Source organism: Heptranchias perlo, chromosome 14, assembly GCF_035084215.1.
Source record: "Heptranchias perlo isolate sHepPer1 chromosome 14, sHepPer1.hap1, whole genome shotgun sequence".
Taxonomy (NCBI): Eukaryota; Metazoa; Chordata; class Chondrichthyes; order Hexanchiformes; family Hexanchidae; genus Heptranchias; species Heptranchias perlo.
In genome coordinates, this window is record NC_090338.1 from 31,354,879 (window position 1) to 31,380,980 (window position 26,102).

The following is a 26,102-nucleotide window of genomic DNA, read 5'->3' on the forward strand; positions in this document are numbered from 1 at the left end:
TGAGCAGCAATGCCTACACAGGCTCTGATTGAGTCGCCGGGTGGTCGCAGACATCTGCACACTCCTTCATGCAGAGCTGCACCCGGCTGGGCCTGGTGACCACACATAGCCCATCACAGTTAAAGTCACCACTGGCCTCAATTTCTTCGCCTCCAGATCCTTCCAGGGCGCCTTCGGTGACATCACCAGGATCTCTCAGTTGTCAGCACATAAGTGTATACGACAGGTCACGGATGGTTTGTTTGCCAGGGCATCCAACTACGTCAACTTCCCCATTGACCACCGGAGGAGGTTTCTGCAGGTGTGTGCCAAATTCACTGGCAGCTCCATGATTCCTTCATTTTGCGCGAATCCAACATCCCGGCCTCTTCCACGCACAAGGCAGACTTAAGGGCTGGCTTCTTGGAGACAAGGGATACTCCCTGCAGACGTGGCTCATGACACCTCTGAAGAACCCCACCAGCGAGGCACAGCAGCGGTACAACAACAGTCACATCACCACCAGTTTTGTCATTGAATAAGCCATTGGAATGCGCAAGATGTGCTTTAGGTGCCTGGATCAATCTGGGGGATCCCTTCTGTACTCACTGGCGAGTGTGTGTAGAACAATAGTTGTCCTGCACAACATCGCTGAACAGAGAGGGTTACAGGTGGATGAGGTCGCACGTGCTCATGAAGCATCCGTACCTGCCATCAACATTGAAGAAGATGAGGAGGAGGATGATGATGAGGAGGAGGAGGAGGATGACAAAGGCGATGGGCAACTCATCGGCAGAGCAGCAGCACACCCGGCTGCTCGTGATGTCAGGGAGTCACTCACATATTTGATAGATTCTCATCAGGAGATCTGCAAAGTGAAGATAGAAAAGTATAGAGACCGCCTGGAATGACCACCACCACCATCAAGTCTTGCTGTTCATGATGAGGGACATGCAAGGGGGCTTTCACGAAAGGGACTCAATAATGGACAAGACATGGTAGTGGTGTTGACAAGTATGATATTTATTATGAATGTAACAAAAAACAAAGAGAAATTTAAAAAATGACATTTAGTCAGACACCCTTGTGCATACCCTTGGTGATCACAAAATCTTCGCCTTCCTTTTCCTACTACTTCTACATGGTGCAACCCTTGTGGCTTTTGCAGAGGCATGTTGCTCAGGTCCCTGCCTTGACTGATGAGATGCACTCAGCCCATGCCCTCTGGGTTTTGGAGCCCATGAGGGCCCCGCCAAAGACTGCTGCACCTACACCTGTGCAGGGGCAGACTCGGCCATCTGGAGAGGAGGCAGCATTGTGGATACCGGTTGGGGGACAATGGATGGGACGTGGGAGCTCTTTGAGTGGAGTCCCCACTTCCATGTCCCCTTTCGTTATCATTCCTCTCCAGGGCCACGGCCACATCACTCCTACCACTCTGCCGGACAACAGTTTGGAGGACATCTGTGATGCCTTGTAAGGCCACTGCTAATGTATCTGTCTGCCTGTTTAAGGTGGCAGAATGTTGGTTATCCTGAGTCCACACGGCCGTTGTCAGGGTCTGAATGGACTCATTTGTGAGCCATGCTTGAAGCTCAATGGAGGCTGCCATTCTTTCCATCGCAGACATTCCCTCACTTACCTGCGCCACCATTCCACTAATGCTGGAGGTGGACTCCTCCATCCTCTCCGCTATTGTGGAGAGTGTGCGTGGCATGTCTTGCAGTACATCGCAAAGGTGCATCTGTACCTCAATCATTCTCCTTCTCAAGGATGGGTCCCCGGGGTTCAACATCTGTGTCCAGCTGGGCAGAGCTTGGAGAGGAGTGCACCCACCGACGCGGACTCTCCACAGCTGCCCCTGCCACCAGTGTCTACTTGTGCTCACTTGTGTGTGGTTGAATCACCAGGTGACAACCAACCAACTCACTATTAGGACCCACCGAGGTGTGAGTATCTGCGCTGGTGCATGTCTCGCTACAATGTGACGGTGCACCCTCAGAGGCATGGAGCTCCTCTGAGGAATCGCCCTCCTCCAGGTCATGTGTTGCTTCAGCACTCCTTGAAGGCCCTGGAAGAGAACATACAGCAATATTAAGAATCATCGCAGAAGTAATGTTGTGATGAGTATCCTGAGGTGTGCAACAGGTCAATCATTGATAACATCAATTTGTGTTGTGTGTGAGGTATGTTAAAGTTCTGTCACCAGGTGTTTGCGGGGTACCAGTCTCGGCATCTCCGACGGACATTCGGCTGAGTTCCAAGGCCTCCTCCTCCACCTCTGTCAAGGCCACGATTTGTGGAGGTCCACCTCCAATCTGACTCCTTTCCTGTGCATTTTGTAATCTCTTCTTCTACAAGGGGAGAAAGAACAGACAAGTTAGTGAGTGAGGGTGACAGGGTAACCCGCTGGATGCATTGATTTGCGTCAGGCTGCCCATGAAAGAGATGCATCAGAGGGTGAGTATCAGACAGATTCATGACATTGCATCAGGATTGGGGTGAATGCGAGTGGTGGGTTCACAAGTGGGGAGGTGAGGAAGTGCTCAGAAAGTGAAGGTAGGTTGATAATGAGACTTAAGTGGGTGTGAAGAGTGATGTGATGGAGTAGCCTTGGCAAGACAGAGTGGGAGGGGGGGGTAATGTACACCACAGGATGTACGTGAGTCAGTAACTGTAAATACTTTTCCTGACCTCTAGGTCATTAAAGTGCTTCCTGCACTGCACCCACGACCTTGCCACGGTGCTCTTGCTGCTCAGCTCCTCTGCCACCTCGAGCCAGACCTCCTTACTGGCAAAGGCAGGGCGCTACTTCCTATCACCTGGGTACAATATGTCCCTCCTGCTCCTCACACCGGCCAGTAGTAACTCAAGTGAAGGGTCAGTAAACCGGGTTGCCGGCTTCATCCTTTATTGCTCCATGTCTTTAAGTTCCTCTTTTCTCCCTCAAAATCCATGGTTGCAATGTCCCTTTAAATACTCCTTCTCCTAGCACGCCATACAGGTGCGCAGTACGCCTGCTGTGCAGCTTTGAGATGCAAAACCCGGAAGTCACATAAGGCCTTCAATTGGGTCATGATCGCTCGAGAAAACACTTGAAATTTTTTTCCCGGTTTCCCACCCACATATTGACCCCCTCACTGACATCCCACCGTTATGTTAAAATTTACCCCGTCATGTGGTAAGTCCCATTCGCCTATCACCTCTGTGCTCACAGACCTACATTGGCTCCCGGTTTGGCCACGCTTCAATTCTAAAAATTTTCACCCTAAGTCCCTCCATGGCCTCGCCCCTCCCCATCTTTGTAAACTGCTCCAGCCCCATAACCCTCCAAGACCTCTGTGCTCCTCCAATTCTGGCCTCTTGCGCATCCCCGATTTTCATCGCTCCACCATTTGTGGCCGTGCCTTCAGCTGCCTAGGCCCTAAGCTCTGAATTCCCTCCCTAAACCTCTCTGCCTCTCTATCTCTCTCTCCTCCTTTAAGATGCGCCTTAAAACCGACCTCTTTACCAAGCTTTTGGTCACCTGTCCTAATATCTCCTTATGTAGCTCGGTGTCAATTTTTTTTGATAATGCTGCTGTGAAGCGTCTTGGGGTGTTTTACTATGTTAAAGGCGCTATATAAATGCAAGCTATTGTCGTTGTAAGTGTAGCTATAGTAAGTTTAATCTCTGGTTTCCAAAGCTTTCTACCACTGGAAGTTTTCTCACCTCATGTCTGGGTCTACTGAAGACAAATTGAGAGAGATTGATTGCCATGATTAGTCAACAACTCCATTATTGTTGTATCATGTGACTACCAGGATGGTAGGAAGTGAACTAGATGGACCTTTGTCTTTTTTCATCTGGAAAACCCCTTGTTGTGGAAAGCTTTGGGAATCATAGGCCCAAAGTCACCTGGTCCTCCCAAGCATGGTGCATTTATTATATGTCATGTCTCAAATTACACATATGCGGCATCCCAAAATATTATTTTCTGACAAGAAAAAGGGGATTTTCCTGGAATCCAACATATTTTGTTTTGACAACATATTTGATGCACCCTAAATGCTGTTTTGTCGTTATACAAGGAGATTTCTGATGACGGTAGACTTGTTGGTCCTGATGCAGAACCAGTGGGATCAGATTGGAATGAGTGAAGCACTCATCGATTTCCCATCAAGCAGATTCCATGCAATATTGAGAGTTCTGCTAATTAACATATGACCTTTAAGCTCCCTCTGTGGGTTGGGCCTGATGTAGGCAGCTCGCTTGCTGCGGGGCAGGATATTTGGCGCATAAGTAGTTGGTAAAGAGTTGCTGCTTTTATTAAAAAAGAAAGTACCATGTTCTTTGACAATAGAAATGTTTTCCTGTTCAGGTCATGAAACAAAGGAGAGAACATAATAGGGCAGCATCTTCAGGTGCTGGTGGACTAGCTGCAGCAGAGGAGAGTTACTCTCTTTGGGGTGGAGGGACACCTTCTCTCCTTATAGTTGGATACACTGTACAGGAGAAAGTGGCCAAGTAAAATGCCTCGCCTATGTTTAGAGGTCATAGGAGCAAATCCATAAGAAGCTTGACAAGTTCAAGAAGATTGGCAAAGTAACAGTACCCAGCATTTGCCTACACAAAATATACAATCATAGTAGATATGGTACATCGAGTTCACTGAAAATGGTACAAGTTCACTGAAGCAACATGTAAGACTCAGAAAACCTTTTAGCTTTTTTACACGTGCACATACATGTCTATATTGCTGCGGGACAAACATTGTTCGTGGCACTGAAATATGCAAATATTATGGCACCAAAATCACAGAAGTTGTGCCCGTAAAACAAACTTCGAAGGTAGACTCATGCATTACATTTATTGGTTTACACACAAGTTGGGATGCAGGGGAGATGTAAGTTGATTTTCCAAGTCTGCACTCTTGGTGTGGAGCCTTGCCACCTGAGAGCAACATTTCAGAAAATTGATCCATTGGTGTCACTGTCTCTGCTCTTCCAGTATACAAGATCTCTCTGGTTTGCATCTGCATGCAGGAGAAGGCACATAATAGGTGCAACTGAAGGTAAACCAGAGTGAGGCCTTGAAACATTCAGCCTTTAAGTCACTTAGAAGAGACCAAAATGGAAATTCCGTGGTCAGAGTCCATGGGGTGTGGGGAGAGAGAGGTCAGAGACTTCCACCAAATGCTAGTACCGTCCTTTTCTTATTATTCTTCACTCACTCACTCACTCGCTCACAGGCATACACTGCACCACAGCAGCATGCCACACAGGACTCAATCCTCCTCTGAATTACCATGCATTTTCTAGTGGCTTTTAGGCAGGAAAACAAGTAAAATGAAGTGGTAATACCTACCTACTCAAAACCGCCAGTCTAACACTGCACCAAAGGTTGGAACATCACAGTGCCTGCATAGAAAAGAAGTCTGCTATATGAGTACCAATGTTTCATACAGACATTTCAGAGTGTAGAAAGCATCTTGCTATATCTAGTGGTGATCTTGGAGGAATCCACTTCGCACACCTGTTTTTTTTGTTTTATTCGTTCATGGGATGTGGGTGTCGCTGGCGAGGCCGGCATTTATTGCCCATCCCTAATTGCCCTTGAGAAGGTGGTGGTGAGCCGCCTTCTTGAACTGCTGCAGTCCGTGTGGTGAAGGTTCTCCACAGTGCTGTTAGGAAGGGAGTTCCAGGGAGTGCTACATGACCACTTTTTGGAATTGCAATCCACCACAAGCGCATGCTAAGTCTAGAGCTATCTGCAGTGGAACTCTCAGTGACAGAAGTCCTGAGCTCAGTTACAATTTTTCTCTTGAGTGCTCTGACTAGTACTATAAAGTCCTCGCGTTCCGAGTTTGTTGAGTATATTCAAGGTGAAGATCAATAGATTTTTGGACTCTTAGAGAATCAAGGGAAATGGGGATCAGGCGGGAAAGTGGAGTTGAGGTCGAAGATCAGCCATGATCTTATTGAATGGCGGAGCAGGCTCGAGGGGTCGTATGGCCTACTCCTGCTTCTATTTCTTATGTTCTTATGTTCTTATGTACACTGTGCGGCAGTCTCATTTGGATTCAACTTGCTGGGGGAATAGATTGGGAGATCGTTGATTTTGAGGTTTATAGATCTCAGAGAATGCCCAGCAGCAGGGTTCGGCATGAAAAATGTAGCTGTCTCTCAGGATGACTCAACATCCGTCCCACCCAAGACACCCGTGACCTGTTGTACACATTGGTGCACTGCTGATTGATTAATATGCTGTGCATTCTGAGTTGGCTTGGAATGATCTAGCTGCATAAAAGTTCAAGGTTATAGTCATCTTCATAGACACTGGCAGAACCATCCTTGTCATTGAACTTGTCTGTAGGTCAGGTTGGAGGTGACAACACAGCCGTGTAACTGCCTTCTGTTGAAGCATAACTGATGAAGGCAGAATTCCTGTGACATTTCTGAGTAGCTGTATCTAGATCTATAGTGATGGCTGGTTGAGTAAGGGTGGGTGTGGGTAGTCCAGTTCAAGCATTAATGGACCTGCCTCTGATTTCTTCTCAGATTCTTCTTGCCTCCTATAAAACAAGCAGAAGGAGAAGGAATGCCCAATAGAATTCCCATCTTCAGATTTTTGAATACTACAATTACAATTTTAGTTCCAAAAAGCCAAAGATGAGAAAAGCAGGGGCAGAAAAATGCAAAATGTATGAATATTGGTGCAGAACTCAAAGTGCACAAGCTCCAACACTACAGCATGGGCCGACCCAGCATCATCAATTTTAAATGGAAGCAGTAAGCAGACAATACATTTCCGGCAAGAAACCTGGGAAATCACATATTTACATCATTTAAATAAAATAAATTTGGGCCTTATTGCCAATTGCACATTGCAGGCCTCTATGTCCAGAGACTTGAGCACATAATCTAGGCTGACACTCCAGTGTAGTATTGAGGGAGTGCTGCACTGTCGGAGGTGCTGTCTTTCAGATGAAACGTTAAACTGAAGACTCACCTGCTCTCTCAGGTGGACGTAAAAGATCCCATGGCACTATTTTGAAGACGACATGGACAAAAGAGCTGAATTCCAGAGGTGAGGTGAGAGTGACTGCCCTTGACATCAAGACAGCATTTGACCGAGTGTGGCACCAAGGAGCCCTGCTAAAATTGAAGTCATTGGGAATCGGGGGAAAACTCTCCAGTGGCTGGAGTCATACCTAGCACAAAGGAAGATGGTAGTGGTTGTTGGAGGCCAATCATCTCAGCCCCAGGACATTGCTGCAGGAGTTCCTCAGGGCAGTGACCTAAGCCCAACCATCTTCAGCTGCTTCATCAATGACCTTCCCTCCATCATAAGGTCAGAAATGGGGATGTTCGCTGATGATTGCACAGTGTTCAGTTCCATTCGCAACCCCTCAAATAATGAAGCAGTCCGTGCCCGCATGCAGCAAGACCTGGACAACATCCAGGCTTGGGCTGATAAGTGGCAAGTAACATTCATGCCAAACAAGTGCCAGGCAATGACCATCTCCAACAAGAGAGAGTCTAACCACCTCCCCTTGACATTCAACAGCATTACCATCGCCGAATCCCCCACCATCAACATCCTGGGGGTCACCATTGACCAGAAACTTAACTGGACCAGCCATATAAATACTGTGGCTACAAGAGCAGGTCAGAGTCTGGGTATTCTGCGGCAGGTGACTCATCTCCTGACTCCCCAAAGCCTTTCCTCATCTACAAGGCACAAGTCAAGAGTGTGATAGAATACTCTCCACTTGCCTGGATGAGTGCAGTTCCAACAACACTCAAGAAGCTCGACACCATCCAGGACAAAGCAGCCCGCTTGATTGGCAACCCATCCACCACCCTAAACATTCACTCCCTTCACCACCGGAGCACAGTGGCTGCAGTGTGTACCATCCACAGGATACACTGCAGCAACTCGCCAAGGCTTCTTCGACAGCACCTCCCAAACCCGTGACCTCTACCACCTAGAAGGACAAGAGCAGCAGGCACATGGGAACAACACCACCTGCACGTTCCCCTCCAAGTCACACACCATCCCGAATTGGAAATATATCGCCGTTCCTTCATCGTCGCTGGGTCAAAATCCTGGAACTCCCTTCCTAACAGCACTGTGGGAGAACCTTCACCACACGGACTGCAGCGGTTCAAGAAAGTGGCCCACCACCACCTTCTCAAGGGCAATTAGGGATGGGCAATAAATGCTGGCCTTGCCAGTGATGCCCACATCCCACAAACGAATAAAAAAAAGAGCAGGGGACTTCCCCCCCGTGGCCAGGCCAACATTTATGCCTCAACCATGACCTAAAACAAATTATTTGGTCATTGTCACATTGCTGTTTGAGGGAGCTTGCTGTGTGGATATTGGCTGCTGCGTTTCCTACATTACAACAGTGACTACTCTTCAAAAGTACTCCATTGGCTGTAAAACACTTTGGGATGTCTTGAGGTCATGAAAGGCGCTATAATAGGCAAGTTCTTTCTTTCTTTCTATCCACATAAAAACTCTCTGTGTGGGAAATAGCAGGTAGAAGAAAGTGGGTGAGAAACAGGTCAATCTCCTGACCCACATGCACCTGCACTACTGTGAGGACCATCAGAAAATCTACCCTATAGACTGAAGATCCAAGTTCCTAAAATGAAATGATAAAAATAAGAAAAAAACAACTTATATTTATGTAGTTCCTTTCACATCCCCAGGATGTCCCAAAGTGTTTCACATCCAATTATTTAGTTTTGAAGTGTAGTCACTGTTTTTATGTAGTCAATTGACACACAGCAAAGCCCCACAAACAGAAATGAGATAAATGACTATTTCAACTATTTTTGGTGGTGGTGGTTGAGGGATAAATGTTGGTCAGGATACCAGAGCCTTGTTATTCTTCAAACAATGCCATGGGTATCCTTTATATCCACCTAAACAGACAGATGGGATCTTGTCTGAAAGATAGCACCCCTGGCAATGCAGCACTCTCTTTGTACTGCACTGAAATGACTACCTAGAGTATATACTTAAGTCCCTGGAGTAGGGCTTGGACCCACAACTCTTTGACTCAGAGGTAAGAGTGCTACTACTGAGCCACACTGACACTTTATAAACAGCCCGTCAAAGTGTGTGTAAAAGTAAACCTCTGATACTCAAATATCTTTTTGATTGCCTTATAAAGTTCAGACTTCAACATGCATTAGTATGAGAATAGTTGTTCCACCCTGCTGAGTGGTAGACAAAATCATTGCTCAACAACTATACTTTTGTCAATAGATTGTTTATTTACAAAACTCAGGGCACAGAAATTGACATTGGAAGATCTTTCTGATAAATCAGTAATGATACAGAGAAATGATGCTGTGTTGACAGACATGTTGGATGTTAATGCTTACCATAGGTATGTTAGCATGCCACTGTTTACTAGCTGCTCTCTTCACTGATTGCATTTTTTTTAATACATGGGCTTGTTTAACGAGTCAGTAAATAAGTACTTTAAAGAAGCTTTTAATGTATGAGATGGCAGAACAGTAAGTTACGCAGACTCCTGTTTTTCCAGTCTTCCATTTTAAGTGCCCTTTTCTTTTCAATATATTTACTTTTCTCCAAGTATCTATCCATGAATTTCCCTTCCCCTATGAACATTTAATTTTCTTTTTTCTTTTTAGTTAGTGCTGAAAAAACTTTCTGTCTCTTTGTGCCAGTCTAGAATTATGCTATGTTAGTTATATATAATTTATATTAATGGAGGATAAAGTGTCGAACAGAAATTCTCATTTTGGATATTGATTCTCCTCCTCCCAGAGACCTATAAACCTTGGATGCCTTCACACTCAGGTAACAATTCTGACATTGGTTATGCATATCATTAATTGGCTCCATCCAAAAAATTCACATTAAGGATTGGACTGGATGCCAAACCAGAGGTGCCCAAGCAGGAAAGGTCAGTCTTGCCTGAGTAGTGTGTGTCCAGCATTTAGCACCTGTAATTGGTGTCATTGGAAAGGCTGTAAGCGTGGGCAGCCATGAAGTAGCAATCTTTGGGGAAGGAGGGGTGGGAAATTATATTGAAAATAAGGATACTTTTTAGAAGGAAACGTTCACTTTTTCAAAAAAATGTGTAGCTGGATAAAGTACTTGTCACTACCTTACCCTTCATGCTAGCCTTCTCGTTTAATTAAAGGATTAAATTGAAACTTATTTTAGTCTTTTAGTATTGGTTTTGATGGTTATCAGTCAATTCTAACAGTTAAAATGAAGGCTGAATTTTCCTCCTGTCAACTGGTTAGCAGTGGAGCAGGAATACTGCCTGCTTATGTTAATCCACCACTAACCCCTGCAACTTTCTCATTTGCTATGCAGGATGGGTTTTTAGTGGTAATGGTGATTCTGATGGGTTTACTACCACTAGATTGGAGGGAAATACAGTTCTGGTGCAGCCTTCACCCACCACCTTACCTATCATACTTTTTCTCTCTCAGCAAACACCTTCTTTGCTGAAAACCATTCTGGTAACTCTGCCACAGGGGCTACTGCTTGTTTTCAAGGATATTTCATTTAAGGGGACATGCATCTCAACCTCTCAGGAAAGTGAACGAGAGGGGTTGACCCTCAGTATTGCTGTTGAGCCAGGTGGAGCTGGTTAGGCTGGGCGCTCTATCTATTTTTTTTGCCGGATTTGGCATTGGAGTCCTAAAACAGATGTTTTAGGCTCCTGGTTGGCATATTCAAGAGGCCTGATGCCTGTTTTAGGCTGGTATCCTGGGCACTTGGAAGTTGGCAGCTGCCAACTTGATAACCGGCGCACTTCCGGGAAGGATCGGGCATGGGAGATAGTGCCCAGAAATTGGTCCCCCAACTCCTTTTTTTTGCCCAGAAATTGTGCATAATGGGGACCAATTTCTCCTCCATTATCTTCTCTTCTTCCAAAGGAAAAGCTGGCTTAATAGCCAGTACCACAGAAATACAAGCAGGGAAGGAGCAACATCATAGAAATCCCTAAGTGCACAAGAAGAGGAGGTGCTGCAAGTTGTGGGTAGACAGACAGAAGAGACTGTGGAGGCGAGGTAGCAAAAGAAGGTGGGAAAAGCTGTGAAATGCTCATAATAGGTAGTGTCAGCTTTATGTGTTTTCTCAAAGTAGTACAGTACCCTTACACTCAGCCGTTATTTATTCAGGGGGGATGTCACTGTTTGTGCAGCTAAAGAAGCTCCAAGGTGCGTCACATCTTAGGAAGTGCCCTACAGAAAATGGCCAGCCCGATGAGGACCCCTTAGGCATTTCCACTGGGAATCTGACGCCAAATCTACATCCTCGACTGCTGTGACTTTCTCACCAACTGTGGCATAGTATCTTACTTGTGCAAGCAAAAGCACGGGGAAGTAGCCAGTGTGTCGGAAAGGTTTTCAACGGGTGAGGCACTGAGCACTTGTGAGCATGACGAGCTGGGAGTGGAAGAGAAAGAGAGTGCTGTTCCTCTACAGAGGGTAGAGAAATGACCACTTGGGCATAGGAACCTAGGATCCAGATCTTAGGGGCCCAGTCTTCAAAAGAGGTATGATTAGGGAGCACTGACCTCATGTGGAGGCAGTTGTGACTGTTTCCACGCATGTGGTTGAGACGACGGATAACTGGGAGGAATCCATTATCCACATCTGCAACATATTGCAGCAGATTTCCCATGACCGGCAGAATACCCTGGAGTCTGTAACCGCCCAAGAGATTGCTGCAGCTTCAAGATGACAGGAAAAGCTTTCAGGGATATCCAGGGCTTCTGGAGTGGAAGCCACCACTGTTTAATTAGATGTCTTGAAAGTCAGCCTGAATTCCATACTTGGACAATGCTTCCAAGATGTGTTTGGGACAATTGGGTCTGTAATCACAATGACCAGTAGCTCCTCTGTGCCCAACATCAGAGGTCGTCAAGGAATAGGCGCAGATGTGTGTGTGTGTCTCTCTCACACACACACACACACACACACACACACAGAACTGGGTTGAGTCTTGATGCCTCCCATGATGAAATAGCACACCAACACTCATTGTCTAGGCTTACATATGAAGAGTGTCCACTTGGGCCAGTTACTGGAGGGCACTGGCATTTGTGGAATTATACCCTGGCATAAGTGAGTGTCTTGAGGGAAAGATGGAAGGAAAAGTGGCAACAATTTTCGAGAAGGGGGAAACTTTAATAAACCAATAATCAAATAGAATAATTCCGATGTAATTGCTATTGCCACTGTATGACTTCACTGATTGTAACTTCAAATCAAACTGACTCACGTGTCACAAAGAGGCCAAAATTCTATTTTGGTTCTTTATTTGGTTCCAATTTGAAAAAGAAAATACACTAGCAACGAAAAAAGGAAGGGTCTTGCTATTTTTAAAAAAAATATTTATGACTCAGTATACATTTGGAGAAAAAAAGTCAGGCAGCACGACCATAAATTTAAAAATTCTGTTCAAGTAAGCACTTGAAATTCTAAAGAATTCTTTAGCTATACAAAAACAATGTTTACAAATCAGGTGAAGTTAAGCAAGCACTGTTAGCAAACTTATAGCCACAGATAGGTCAACAGCCTAACAAAAACATTTTAGAACATGGAGAAAGGTTTCCACAAATGAGTTTACATTCCATGTAGATCAAGAATTTGAAATCTAAACAAAGTGCACGTCTAATAAAGGGAAAAAGACTTTGGGTATATGGGCATTAACTGAAACTGTAGGGGATATTATTATTAAAATGATCTGGTTAATACAATAGGAAGTTGAAACCCATTCAATACCATATATCAGGTCTTTAGAAATAACTTAGACATTCCATGCCGTGAGTTGCACCAATTTTAAGCCAATGGAAAATGAATTAGGCTTGCCGATGGTCTGGAGAAGTGTATACACCAGAATTTGGTCGTTCAGCTCGTTGAGAAATAAAAACTCCACGGGAAAAGCGATCCACAGATGGCTAACTAAAGAACTTAAGGATGGTATTAGATAAAAAGAAGAGGCTTATAATGTTGCGAAGAATAATAGTAAGCTTGAGGATTGGGAGAGTTTTAGAAACCAGGAAAAGATGACCAAAAAATTGATAAAATGGGAGAAAATAGAAGATGAGAGTAAACTAATAAGAAATATAAAAACAGATTGTAAGATCGTCTACAAGTATGTAAAAAGGAAGAGAGTAACAAAAGTAAACGTCAGTCCCTTAGAGGCTGAGACAGGAGAAATTATAATAGGGAATAAAGAAATGGCATAGACGTTAAACAAATATTTTGTATCTGTCTTCACAGTAGAAGACACAAAAAACATACCAAAAATAGTGGAGAACCAAGGGGCAAATGAGAGTAAGGAACTTAAAACAATTAATATCAGTAGAGAAAAAGTACTTGAGAAACTAATGAGACTAAAAGCTGACAAATCCCTTGGACCTGATGGCCTACGTCCTAGGATTCTAAAAGAGATGGCTGCAGAGCTGGTGGATGCATTGGTCGTGATCTTCCAAAATTCCCTAGATTCTAGAAGGCCCAGTTAGCCTGACATCAGTCATCGGGAAAATGCTGGAATCCATTATTAAGGATGTGGTAACAGGGCACTTAGAAAATCATAGTATGATTAAGCAGAGTCAACATGGTTTTATGAAAGTGAATCGTGTTTAACAAATTTATTAGAGTTCTTTGAGGATGTAACTGTCAGGGTAATCAAAAGGGAACCAGTGGATGTATTATACTTGGATTTCCAAAAGGCATTCGATATGGTGCCACATAAAAGTTTACTACACAGGATAAGGACTCATGGGGTTGGGGGTAATATATTGGCATGGATAGAGAATTGGTTAACAGACAGAAAACAGAGAGCAGGGATAAATGGATCATTTTCAGGTTGGCAGGCTGTAACTATTGGAGTGCCACAAGGATCAATGCTTGGGCCTCAGCTATTTACAATCTATATTAATGACTTAGATGAAGGGACCGAGTGTAATGTATCCAAGTTTGCTAATGATACAAAGGTAGGTGGGAAAGTAAGCTGTGAGGAGGACACAACGAGTCTGCAAAGGGATATAGACATGTTCAGTGAGTGGACAAGAAGGTGGCAGATGCAGTATAATGTGGGGAAATGTGAGGTTATTCACTTTGGTAGGAAGAATAGGAAAGCAGAATATTTTTTAAATGGTGAGAAACTATTAAATGTTGGTGTTCAGAGAGATCTGGGTGTCCTCGTACAATAAACACAAAAGGTTAGCATGCAGGTACAGCAAGCAATTAGGAAGGCAAGTGGAATGTTGGCCTTTATTGCAAGGGGGTTGGAGTACAAGAGTAAGGAAGACTTGCTACAATTGTACAGGGCTTTAGTGAGACCTCACCTGGAGTACTGTGCACATTTTTTGTCTCCTTATCTAAGGAAGGATATACTTGCCTTAGAGGCAGTGCAGTGAAGGTTTACTAGATTGATTCCTGGGATGAGAGGGTTGTCCTATGATGAGAGATTTTTTAAGTACTGCAGTACAAAGGGATCTGGGGGTCCTAGTGCAAGAAAATCAAAAAGTTAGTATGCAGGTGCAACAGGTGATCAAGAAGGCCAACGTAATGTTGGTTTTTATTGCTCGGGGGATAGAATATAAAAACAGGGAGGTATTGCTGCAGTTATATAAGGTATTGGTGAGACCGCACCTGGAATACTGCATACAGTTTTGGTCTCCATACTTAAGAAAAGACATACTTGCTCTCGAGGCAGTACAAAGAAGGTTCACTCGGTTAATCCCGGGGATGAGAGGGTGGACATATGAGGAGAGGTTGAGTAGATTGGGATTCTACTCATTGGATTTCAGAAGAATGAGAGGCGATCTTATTGAAACATATAAGATTGTGAAGGGGCTTGATCGGGTGGATGCGGTAAGGATGTTCCCAAGGATGGGTGAAACTAGAACTAGGGGGCATAATCTTAGAATAAGGGGCTGCTCTTTCAAAACTGAGATGAGGAGAAACTTCTTCACTCAGAGGGTGGTAGGTCTGTGGAATTTGCTGCCCCAGGAAGCTGTGGCAGCTACATCATTAGATAAATTTAAAACAGAAATAGACAGTTTCCTAGAAGTAAAGGGAATTAGGGGTTACGGGGAGCGGGCAGGAAATTGGACATGAATTTAGATTTGAGGTTAGGATCAGATCAGCCATGATCTTATTGAATGGCGGAGCAGGCTCGAGGGGCCGATTGGCCTACTCCTGCTCCTATTTCTTATGTTCTTATGTTCTTATTATTATTCGTTCATGGGTTGTGGGTGTCACTGGCTAGGCCAGCATTTATTGCCCACCCATAAAAGATTGAGTAAAATGGGCCTATATTTTCTGGCGTTTAGAAGAATGACAGGTGATCTCATTGAAACATATAAGATTCTAAGGGGACTTGAGAGAGTAGATGCTGAGAGGTTGTTTCCCATGGCTGGAGGGTCTAGAACTAGGGGCCAGAGTCTCAGGATAAGGGGTCGGCGATTTAAGACTGAGATGGTGAGGAATTTCTTCACTCAGAGGGTTGTGAATCTTTGGAATTCTCTACCCCAAAGGAAAGTGGATGCTGAGTTGTTGAGTATATTCAAGGCTGAGATAGATAGATTTTTGGGGTCTAGGGGAATCAAGGGATATGGGGATTGGGCGGAAAAGTGGAGTTGAGGTCGAAGACCAGCCATGATCTTATTGAATGGTGGAGCATGCTCAAGGGGCAGTATGGCCTACTTCTGCTCTTAATTCTTATGTTCTTATGGCACGATCAGAGCATAGTGCCATGCCATATTAGTGATTGAACATCTAGAGAGCCACCATGGCATCCCTGTGAAGCACCACAAGTTTTTGCAGCCTTCTCTGTCTCCTTAATCCCAAGGGGGTAATGTACACCTATTTTTAGCTTGTATCCTTCTTTCCTACAGATCCACCGCAGCAACAGGGAGGCACAGGTGTAGGAAGATGATGATGCCAAGGAGGGACGGAGAACATAAGAAATAGGAGCAAGAGTAATCCATAAGCCGCTCGAGCCTGCTCTGCCATTCAATAAGATCATGGCTGATCTTTTACCTCAACTCCATTTTCCCACCCTATCCCCATATCCCTTGATTCCCTTAGTGTCTAAATATCCATTGATTCCCAGTCTTGAATATACCCAACGACTGAGCATCCACAGCTCTTTAGGGATAGAGAATTCCAAAGATTTACAACTATTTCCTTGTAAGCTATGATGATGTTGAGAAAGACATGGAGGATGATGATAAAGTGGGCGACAAAGGAGATGAATTTGTATTCTAGCCGCTCCATGAATTCCTGAAGAGGTATCCTGCACCCTGTTCCTCTGCATCAACCGCTTCGAAAGCACCCAATGCATCACTCGCTTCTTCACTGCCACGCACCAGCTCAGATACTTTAATGCAGAGGGAATTTGATAGTCTTAATCTTAGTAAGGAATTGACACTGTGGTTCACAGGGCATATTTAGCCATCCAGGGGAGCATAATGTTAGGAAAGAGTAGGTTAACTTGTGTTCACTTTGGACTTTGTTGTAATAAAATAGAATGTACACTTACGTGCACTTATTCATGGAGGTAGAGAGGTAGAGTCATACAGGAAAGGCTCCACTTATCTGGTGCTGACTTATTCAATCAAGTGATGATTATTGGCATGGTGATGGAGGAGCAAGGAGGGCTGATGTGTTATGTTCTAGGATGGGTGAAGGACTGAAGGATTATTCCTTTATTTGAAGGTTGGGGAGAAGAAAGTAGACGGTGTTAAACTGAAGAGAAGATTGCAATGATGAGATATGCTCCGATGCCCATTGCAGCAGTCACTGGGGAGCCTTCTGAATGAAGTTTATCGTGATGCTCTCCTCCATGTGATTCTGCCTCCAAAGCAGTTAGGGCTGCCTCTGGAGCAATGTCCAAGACTAGGGGGGTAGAATTTCTGCAGGACTTCCCTGATTTCCTGTTGTAATTTTGTCAGTAGATTGGCAGAGACCCCAGAATAACAGCATAAATGGCCTCTTACGCTATTTCTCCAGGGTTTTTACCAATCTTCTGCTGGAGATCGGGGAATCCTTATGGAAATTTTACTCAAAGGACTTTTTGTATGGTGCAGGGCATTCTGTAGCTCCCTGCTCACGCTATTGAGTTAAAATTGCATTTGCTAAAAAGAACCCTGCAAGCTTTGGGCAACTCTTCCAACAGGTATCTCTGAGTTGGATACAGCCAGGGGGAAGCCATTTCATGTGATTTTATTAAAAATTGGTGTTTCTTTATCTGCATCTTTAAAGGGCTTTGGGGGTTGAATCGTGATATTTGCTACTTTTACTCAGTTCTGCTCAAAGTATTGCTTACCACTCCAGACATGTATTTTCCTATGCAAACATTTTTTTTTGCATTATGAAAAGAACGAGAATGAAGACATGCAAATGGCCAGATTAGAGATTCTTAGAATCAGGCATCATAGAAAGCATCCGGGTCACCACTGCCTTAAACTTCTTTACATCTGGATCCTACCAGGCAACATTAGGTGATAGGTGCTACATTAGCCAAGACAGCAGCTCACTGCTGCATCACTTATGTTCTCTTCAGGAGGGCTACACAATTAATTTCCTTTGCAATGGAAGCAGAGAAAGAGCTATCCATTCCTATAGGTTCCCAAACATGCAGGGAGCAATTGACAGAACTCATGCACCACTCGAAGCCTCCAATGAAAATCACTTTTATTTTATGAACAGAACGGCCTTCCTTTCTATCAACGTGTAGCTTGTGTGTGACGTGAATCACCTGATCCTATGTCAATTCCAGAAACCATGGGAGCTGCCAAGACAATATGACAATCCACATTCCAGCCCTCATGACAAAAGGCTATGTATCACGGTGGTGACCAGAGCTATACCCTCCTCTCATGGCTGATGACTCCAGTGAGGCTTCTACAGACAGACAGAATGAACAGATATAATGAAGCCCATCCAACCACAAGAAGCATCAGAGAGCAGACTATAGACATTTTGAAGTCTCATTTTATGTGCCACATTTCTGGGTGCACCAAAATAAGTGCTGTCTTCCGCCTCTGCTGTAGTAAAACACGCTTCCTCATTTGTTCTAGCCAGGTCATACCACCCATAGTATTATAATGATATTACAAGCTTTTAAGGAAACTGGAGCAACCACTGCTTGTGGTCCATTCCATCTGGCCAGCGTTGCTGGCGAGGCCGGCATTTATTGCCCATCCCTAATTACCTTCTCAAGGGCAATTAGGGATGGGCAATAAATGCCGGCCTCGCCAGCGACGCCCACATCCCATGAACGAATAAAAAAAAACATGTTCAATCTACTTAGCAGCCTGAGTCGACGTAGATTCAATCATTTCAATTCATGAAGGAAGGACTGAAAGCAGAGATGATAAGAAACATTATTAATAAAAAAAGGCATTAATAAAAAAGATAGGCAAATTACATTATTTTAAAAAAATTAAGTACATATCTATTATATATTAAAAATGCTAAATGGGTCACAACATTCCATTTAAGAATGCATTGAAAATTCCTGTCGGGCTTTATCTCGAATCATAGTTTCATAGAAATTTACAGCACAGAAGGAGGCCATCAGGCCATCGTGTCCGTGTCAGCCGACAAAGAGCTATCCAGCCTATTCCCACTTTCCAGCTCTTGTTCCATAGCCTTATAGGGTTATGACACTTCAAGTGCAAATCCAAGTACTTTTTAAATGCGATGAGGGTTTCTTCCTCTTCCACCCTTTCAGGCAGCAAGTTCCAGACCCCCCACAACTCTGGGTGAAAAAATTCCTCCTCAGCTGCCCTCTAATCTTTCTACCAATTACTTTAAATCTATGCCCCCTGATTATTGACCTCTTTGCTAAGGGAAATAGATCCTTCCTATCCATTCTATCTAGGCTCCTCATAATTTAATACACCTCAATTAAATCACCCCTCAGCCTCCTCTGGTCCAAAGAAAACAACCCCAGATTATCCAATCTTGCATCATAGCTAAAATTCTCCAGTCCTGGCAACATCCTCATAAATCTCTTCTGTACCCTCTCTAGTGAAATCACATCTTTCCTGTAATGTGCTGACCAGAATTGAATGCAGTACTCTTGCTGTGGCCTAACCAATGTTTTATACAGTTCTGGAATAACCTCCCTGCTCTTATATTCTGTGCCTCAGCTAATAAAGGAAAGTATCCCCTATGCCTTCTTAACCATCTTATCTCATCTATAGACATGCACTCCAAGGTCCCTCTGTTCCTCTACACTCTCAGTATCCTCCCATTTATTGTGTACTCTCTTGTCTTGTTTGCCTTCCCCAATTGCATTACCTCACACTTCTCTGGATTGAATTCCATTTGCCACTTTTCTGCTCACCTGACCAGTCCATTGATATCTTCCTGCAGTCTACAGCTTTCCTCTTCACTATCAACCACACAGCCAATTTTTGTATCATCTGCAAACTTCTTAATCATGCCCCCTACATTCAAGTCTAAATCATTGATATATACCACAAAAAGCAAGGGACCTAGTACTGAGCCCTGCGGAACCCCACTGGAAACAGCCTTTCTGTCACAAAAACACCTGTCAACCACTACCCTTTGCTTTCTGCCACTGAGCCAATTTTGGATCCAACTTGCCACTTTCCCTTGGATCCCATGGGCTTTTACTTTCCTGACCAGTCTGCCACGTGGGACCTTATCAAAAGCCTTGCTAAAATCCATGTGGACTATATCAAACATGCTACCCTCATTGACCCTCCTTGTTACCGCCTCAAGAAATTCAATCAAGTTAGTCAGACCCGATCTTCCCTTAACAAATCCATGCTGACTGTTCTTGATTAATTTGTGCCTTTCTAAATGACGATTAATACTGTCCCTCAGAAGTTTTTCCAATAATTTGCCCACCACCGAGGTTAGGCTGACTGGCACGTAATTACTCGATCTATCCCTTTCTCCCTTTTTAAACAACGATACAACGTTAGCAGTCTTCCAGTCCTCCGGCACCATGCCTGTCGCTAGAGAGGATTGGAAAATTATGGTCAGAGCCTCTGCTATTTCCTCCCTTGCTTCTCTTAACAGCCTGGGATACATTTCATCCTGGCCTGGTGATTTATCTACTTTCAAAGATGCTAATCCCCTTAATACTTCCTCCCTCACTATGTTTATTCCCTCCTCCTTAACTACAATATCTGCATCGTCCCCCTCTTTTGTGAAGACAGACGCAAAGTATTCATTAAGAACCATACCCATGTCTTCCGCCTCCACATATAGGTTATCTTTATGGTCTCTAATAAGCTCTACTTTTTCCTTATCTATGGCAAAATCCATTTTAAACGGGTAAACATTTACCTGTAGTACCAGTTATACCTTTGGGTGGCACTGCGATTAACCTTTACAATGTAAAAAATCTCGTAACATTAGTTGAGTGTCACTCTTCAGCTTCATCACAAAGCCATTGGATGGCAGCCCAGGAGTCTGTTTGTCCTCATCACAGACTCTCTGGGCCAAAGGTGGTTAGTTCTCAAAGTGCAGCAATTCAATAAGAAATGTCAATGTTTACAAATAATATGCTGCTTCTCTCTAGTGGAATCCAAAAAAATTAGATATCAAATCTTAATAACATGGTTGGAACAATGTACACAGCCATATAAATAGGCCTGATATACCCAAGTCTGCCATTGGTCATTAATAGCCCCTGTCCTTAACCTGTTGACTTTGTTGAAATCCCTTAAACCATGCTCAGAGATCATAGAGAAACATGTGATCTCCCCGAACTGATTACAATTAGACATTCTCACAAATTTCCCCCTTCTGCATAAGCTCCTTAGAAATGCAGTGCCAAACACCCCACCCCTGGAGCGATTGCTTCTGCTCACTGCCGCTATGTCTCTCACACCTGCGGAATTGCAGTGTGCTCCCATGATTGATCACATCACTCACACCTTCATAGGAACCATCAGTATAAATCCAGTTCCCTAGCCACTGAGAACTGAATCAGGAACTTTAATATCCCTCCCTATTGCCCCCACCCCTGCTGCTGGTATTAAAACTGTGATCTGGGTAAGTAAAGAAATCCCACTGGAAACCCCTTCTTCATCCCACTTAGACCAAGCTTGCTCTTTTGGAGGAAGGAAGAGCAGCTAAACCCCACCCCCCACCCAGTCAGAATAAAATCCAGGACAACTGGTGTGGGAAAGTTAGCATAATACAACTTTGTCCCAGAAGAGAATCTGGGATTGGTGGAGTTAAGGGGAGTCATCACATAATCCCTTCCCCTGGTAGGGACAGTTCACCTTACCACCCTCTGACCACCGCCCCCCCCCCCCACCCATTCCCCAACTGAGAATGATATTTGGGACTGTTGGAGGAAAGGCAGCTCAGTGTACTCCCCTCCCACAAGAAGGAAATCTAGAACTGATGGAAGAATGCGTAGCTAATAACCCCTCCACGGAGATGATTTCCTGAACATCCTTGAGAGAGTTTTCTGGCCTCCCTTCTTCTCCCCTCAGCTGTCCCCTCCCCCTCCCCCTCCCTCTCCCCCTCCCTAACCCCCACCACATCCCCTCTCTCATCCTCCTTCTGTCCCCCTTCCCTATCCCTCTTCTCTCCATCTCCCTTCCCCTCCTCTGTCCCTATCTCTCTTGCTCTCCTTCCCTCCTCTTCCCTTCCCCATTTGGGTCCTATTATCCCCTACCCTCTAATTCTACTTGAACTGAATACTTCACTTGGTCTTCCTGGGTGCAACACCAAGGGAAATTAATAAGTGGTGAAATATAAATAAAAGTGGCAGTTTAGTTCACTACTAAATAATACAGTAAATCTAAACAGTGCTGTATTAGAATGATTATCAGTGGAGGAATCCTCCACAGGTTCATTCACAGAATGAGACGGTACATCCACTTTGGTGGTACTCAAGGCTGTCCCACAATCCCTGTACTCGTGAATGAAACAGAGATTTCTTGACCTCAATCTCAGGCTGAAAGCATGCTGTTCAACACCCACAAAAAACTCCACACTCTATCCTCTGACTCCAACCCCCTCCCTTGCTGCTCACTCAGGCTGAACCCAATGGTGTGCAACCTTGACATTGGTTTAAACCTGAGCTCAGCGTCAAACCTCATATCCTGTCCATCATCAAGACCAGCTGTTGTCTCTTCTTCAACTGCCTGCCTCTGTCTTATCTCACTTCCACTGCTACTGAAACCTTCATCCATTCCTTCGGCATCTTTAGAGTTGACTTCTCCAAAGCTCTCCTCACTGGCCTTCCGTGTTTCACCTTACATAAACTTCAAGTTGTCCAAAACTCTGCCACCTTACTCTTAAGCTGCATTAAGTCCTACTCCCCTATCACTCGCATCCTTGCCAACATCCTTTAGCTCCCATCCCTTCAATGCATTTAATTCCAAATCCTGATTCTTGCTCCTCCAGCTTTATTTGTTAGTGAGCACCCTCCATTCTTTTGATTCTGGTATTCTTTGCATCCCCATTTCCCACCATTCTATTACCACTGGCAGAGCGTTCAGTTGTCTTGGCCATACAGTCCAGAACTCTCTTGGTATATTCCTCCATCTTGTTATCTCTCTCCCCACCTTCAAGAGTGCCTCTTCGACCATGCCTTTGGTCACTGCCCTATTTATTTTTTTACTACTGCTTGGTGTCCATTCCATCAATGTGAAGCATCTAGAGGCATGTATACATTAAAGGTGCTATATAAATCCAATCAGTGGCAATAATAGTAGTAAAGATAACATTAAAAGAGCATTAACTGGTGGCATCCCTGAGCTGTGTGAGCACATAAGAACATAAGAAATAGGAACAGGAGTAGGCCTGATGGCTCCTCGAGCTTGCTGTGCCATTCAATAAGATCATGGCTGATCTTAGACCTCAACTCCACTTTCCCGCCCGATCCCCATATCCCTTGATTCCCTTAGAGTCCAAAAATCTAGCGATCTCAGCCTTGAATATACTCAACGACTGAGCATCCACAGCCCTCTGGGGTAGAGAATTCCAAAAATTCACAACCGCCTGAGTGAAGAAATTTCTCCTCATCTCAGCCCTAAATGGTCAAACCCCTTATCCTGAGACTATGTCCCCTAGTTCTAGACTCTCCAGCCAGGGGAAAGAGCCTCTCAGCATCTACCCTGTCAAGGATGGGGAGAATAACAATCTGATAAGACCACATTATGTTACAAATTTTAAAAGCTCTATTTTAGGTCCAAATATTTGTTATAATAGTTCAAAAAATAAGATAATTGCTACTATAAATTACAATTTCAAAGCATTCCAACAATGTGAGCTGATCAGATTTTGACTGTGTACATAGAATCATAGAATCATAGAAGTTTACAACATGGAAACAGGCCCTTCGGCCCAACATGTCCATGTCGCCCAGTTTATACCACTGAGCTAGTCCCAATTGCCTGCACTTGGCCCATATCCCTCTATACCCATCTTACCCATGTAATTGTCCAAATGCTTTTTAAAAGACAAAATTGTACCCGCCTCTACTACTGCCTCTGGCAGCTCGTTCCAGATACTCACCACCCTTTGAGTGAAAAAATTGCCCCTCTGGACCCTTTTGTATCTCTCCCCTCTCACCTTAAATCTATGCCCCCTCGTTATAGACTCCCCTACCTTTGGGAAAAGATTTTGACTATCTACCTTATCTATGCCCCTCATTATTTTATAGACTTCTATAAGATCACCCCTAAACCTCCTACTCTCCAGGGAAAAAAGTCTCAGTCTATCCAACCTCTCCCTATAAATCAAACCATCAAGTCCCGGTAGCATCCTAGTAAATCTTTTCTGCACTCTTTCCAGTTTAATAATATCCTTTCTATAATAGGGTGACCAGAACTTTACACAGTATTCCAAGTGTGGCCTTACTAATGTCTTGTACAACTTCAACAAGACATCCCAACTCCTGTATTCAATGTTCTGACCAATGAAACCAAGCATGCTGAATGCCTTCTTCACCACCCTATCCACCTGTGACTCCACTTTCAAGGAGCTCTGAACCTGTACTCCTAGATCTCTTTGTTCTATAACTCTCCCCAACGCCCTACCATTAACGGAGTAGGTCCTGGCCCGATTTGATTACCAAAATGCATCACCTCACATTTATCTAAATTAAACTCCATCTGCCATTCATCGGCCCACTGGCCCAATTTATCAAGATCCCGTTGCAATCCTAGATAACCTTCTTCACTGTCCACATTGCCACCAATCTTGGTGTCATCTGCAAACTTACTAACCATGCCTCCTAAATTCTCATCCAAATCATTAATATAAATAACAAACAACAGCGGACCAATTACCGATCCCTGAGGCACACCGCTGGTCACAGGCCTCCAGTTTGAAAAACAACCCTCTACAACCACCCTCTGTCTTCTGTTGTCAATCCAATTTTGTATCCAATTGGCTACCTCACCTTGGATCCAATGAGATATAACCTTATGTAACAACCTACCATGCGGTACCTTGTCAAAGGCTTTGCTAAAGTCCATGTAGACCACGTCTACTGCACAGCCCTCATCTATCTTCTTGGTTACCCCTTCAAAAAACTCAATCAAATTCGTGAGACATGATTTTCCTCTCACAAAACCATGCTGACTGTTCCTAATCAGTCCCTGCCTCTCCAAATGCCTGTAGATCCTGTCCCTCAGAATACCCTCTAACAACTTACCCACTACAGATATCAGGCTCACCGGTCTGTAGTTCCCAGACTTTTCCCTGCCGCCCTTCTTAAACAAAGGCACAACATTTGCTACCCTCCAATCTTCAGGCACCTCACCTGTAGCTGTCGATGATTCAAATATCTCTGCGAGGGGACCCGCAATTTCCTCCCTGACCTCCCATAACGTCCTGGGATACATTTCATCAGGTCCCGGAGATTTATCTACCTTGACGCGCGTTAAGACTTCCAGCACCTCCCTCTCTGTAATATGTACACTCCTCAAGACATCACTATATTTCCCCAAGTTCCTTAACATCCATGCCTTTCTCAACCGTAAATACTGATGTGAAATATTCATTTAGGATCTCACCCATCTCTTGTGGTTCCGCACATAGATGACCTTGTTGATCCTTAAGAGGCCCTACTCTCTCCCTAGTTACTCTTTTGCTCTTTATGTATCTGTAGAAGCTCTTTGGATTCTCCTTTGCCTTATCTGCCAAAGCAATCTCATGTCCCCTTTTTGCCCTCCTGATTTCTCTCTTAACTCTACTCCGGCAATCTCTATACTCTTCAAGGGATCCACTTGATCCCAGCTGCCTATGCATGTCATATGCCTCCTTCTTCTTTTTGACTAGGGCCTCAATCTCCCGAGTCATCCAAGGTTCCCTACTTCTACCAGCCTTGCCCTTCACTTTATAAGGAATGTGCTTACCCTGAACCCTGGTTAACACACTTTTGAAAGCCTCCCACTTACCAGACGTCCCTTTGCCTGCCAACAGACTCTCCCAATCAACTTCTGAAAGTTCCTGTCCAATACCATCAAAATTGGCCTTTCCCCAATTTAGAATTTTAACTTTTGGGCCAGACCTATCATTCTCCATAGCTATCTTAAAACTAATGGAATTATGATCACTGGTCCCAAAGTGATCCCTCACTAACACTTCTGTCACCTGCCCTTCCTTATTTCCCAAGAGGAGGTCAAGTTTTGCCCCCTCTCTAGTCGGGCCATCCACATACTGAATGAGAAATTCCTCCTGAATACACTCAACAAATTTCTCTCCATCCAAGCCCATAATGCTATGGCTGTCCCAGTCAATGTTGGGAAAGTTAAAGTCCCCTACTATTACCACCCTATTTTTCTTGCAGCTGTCTGTAATCTCCTTACATATTTGCTCCTCAATTTCCCGTTGACTATTTGGGGGTCTGTAGTACAATCCTATCAAAGTGATCTCTCCCTTCTTATTTTTCAGTTCTACCCATATAGACTCAGTGGGCGAACCCTCGGATATATCCCCTCTCACTACTGCCGTGATGTTCTCCCTAATCAAGAATGCAACTCCCCCTCCTCTCTTACCTCCTGCTCTATCTTTCCTATAGCATCTGTACCCTGGAACATTGAGCTGCCAGTCCTGCCCCTCCCTTAGCCATGTTTCAGTAATAGCTATAACATCCCAGTCCCATGT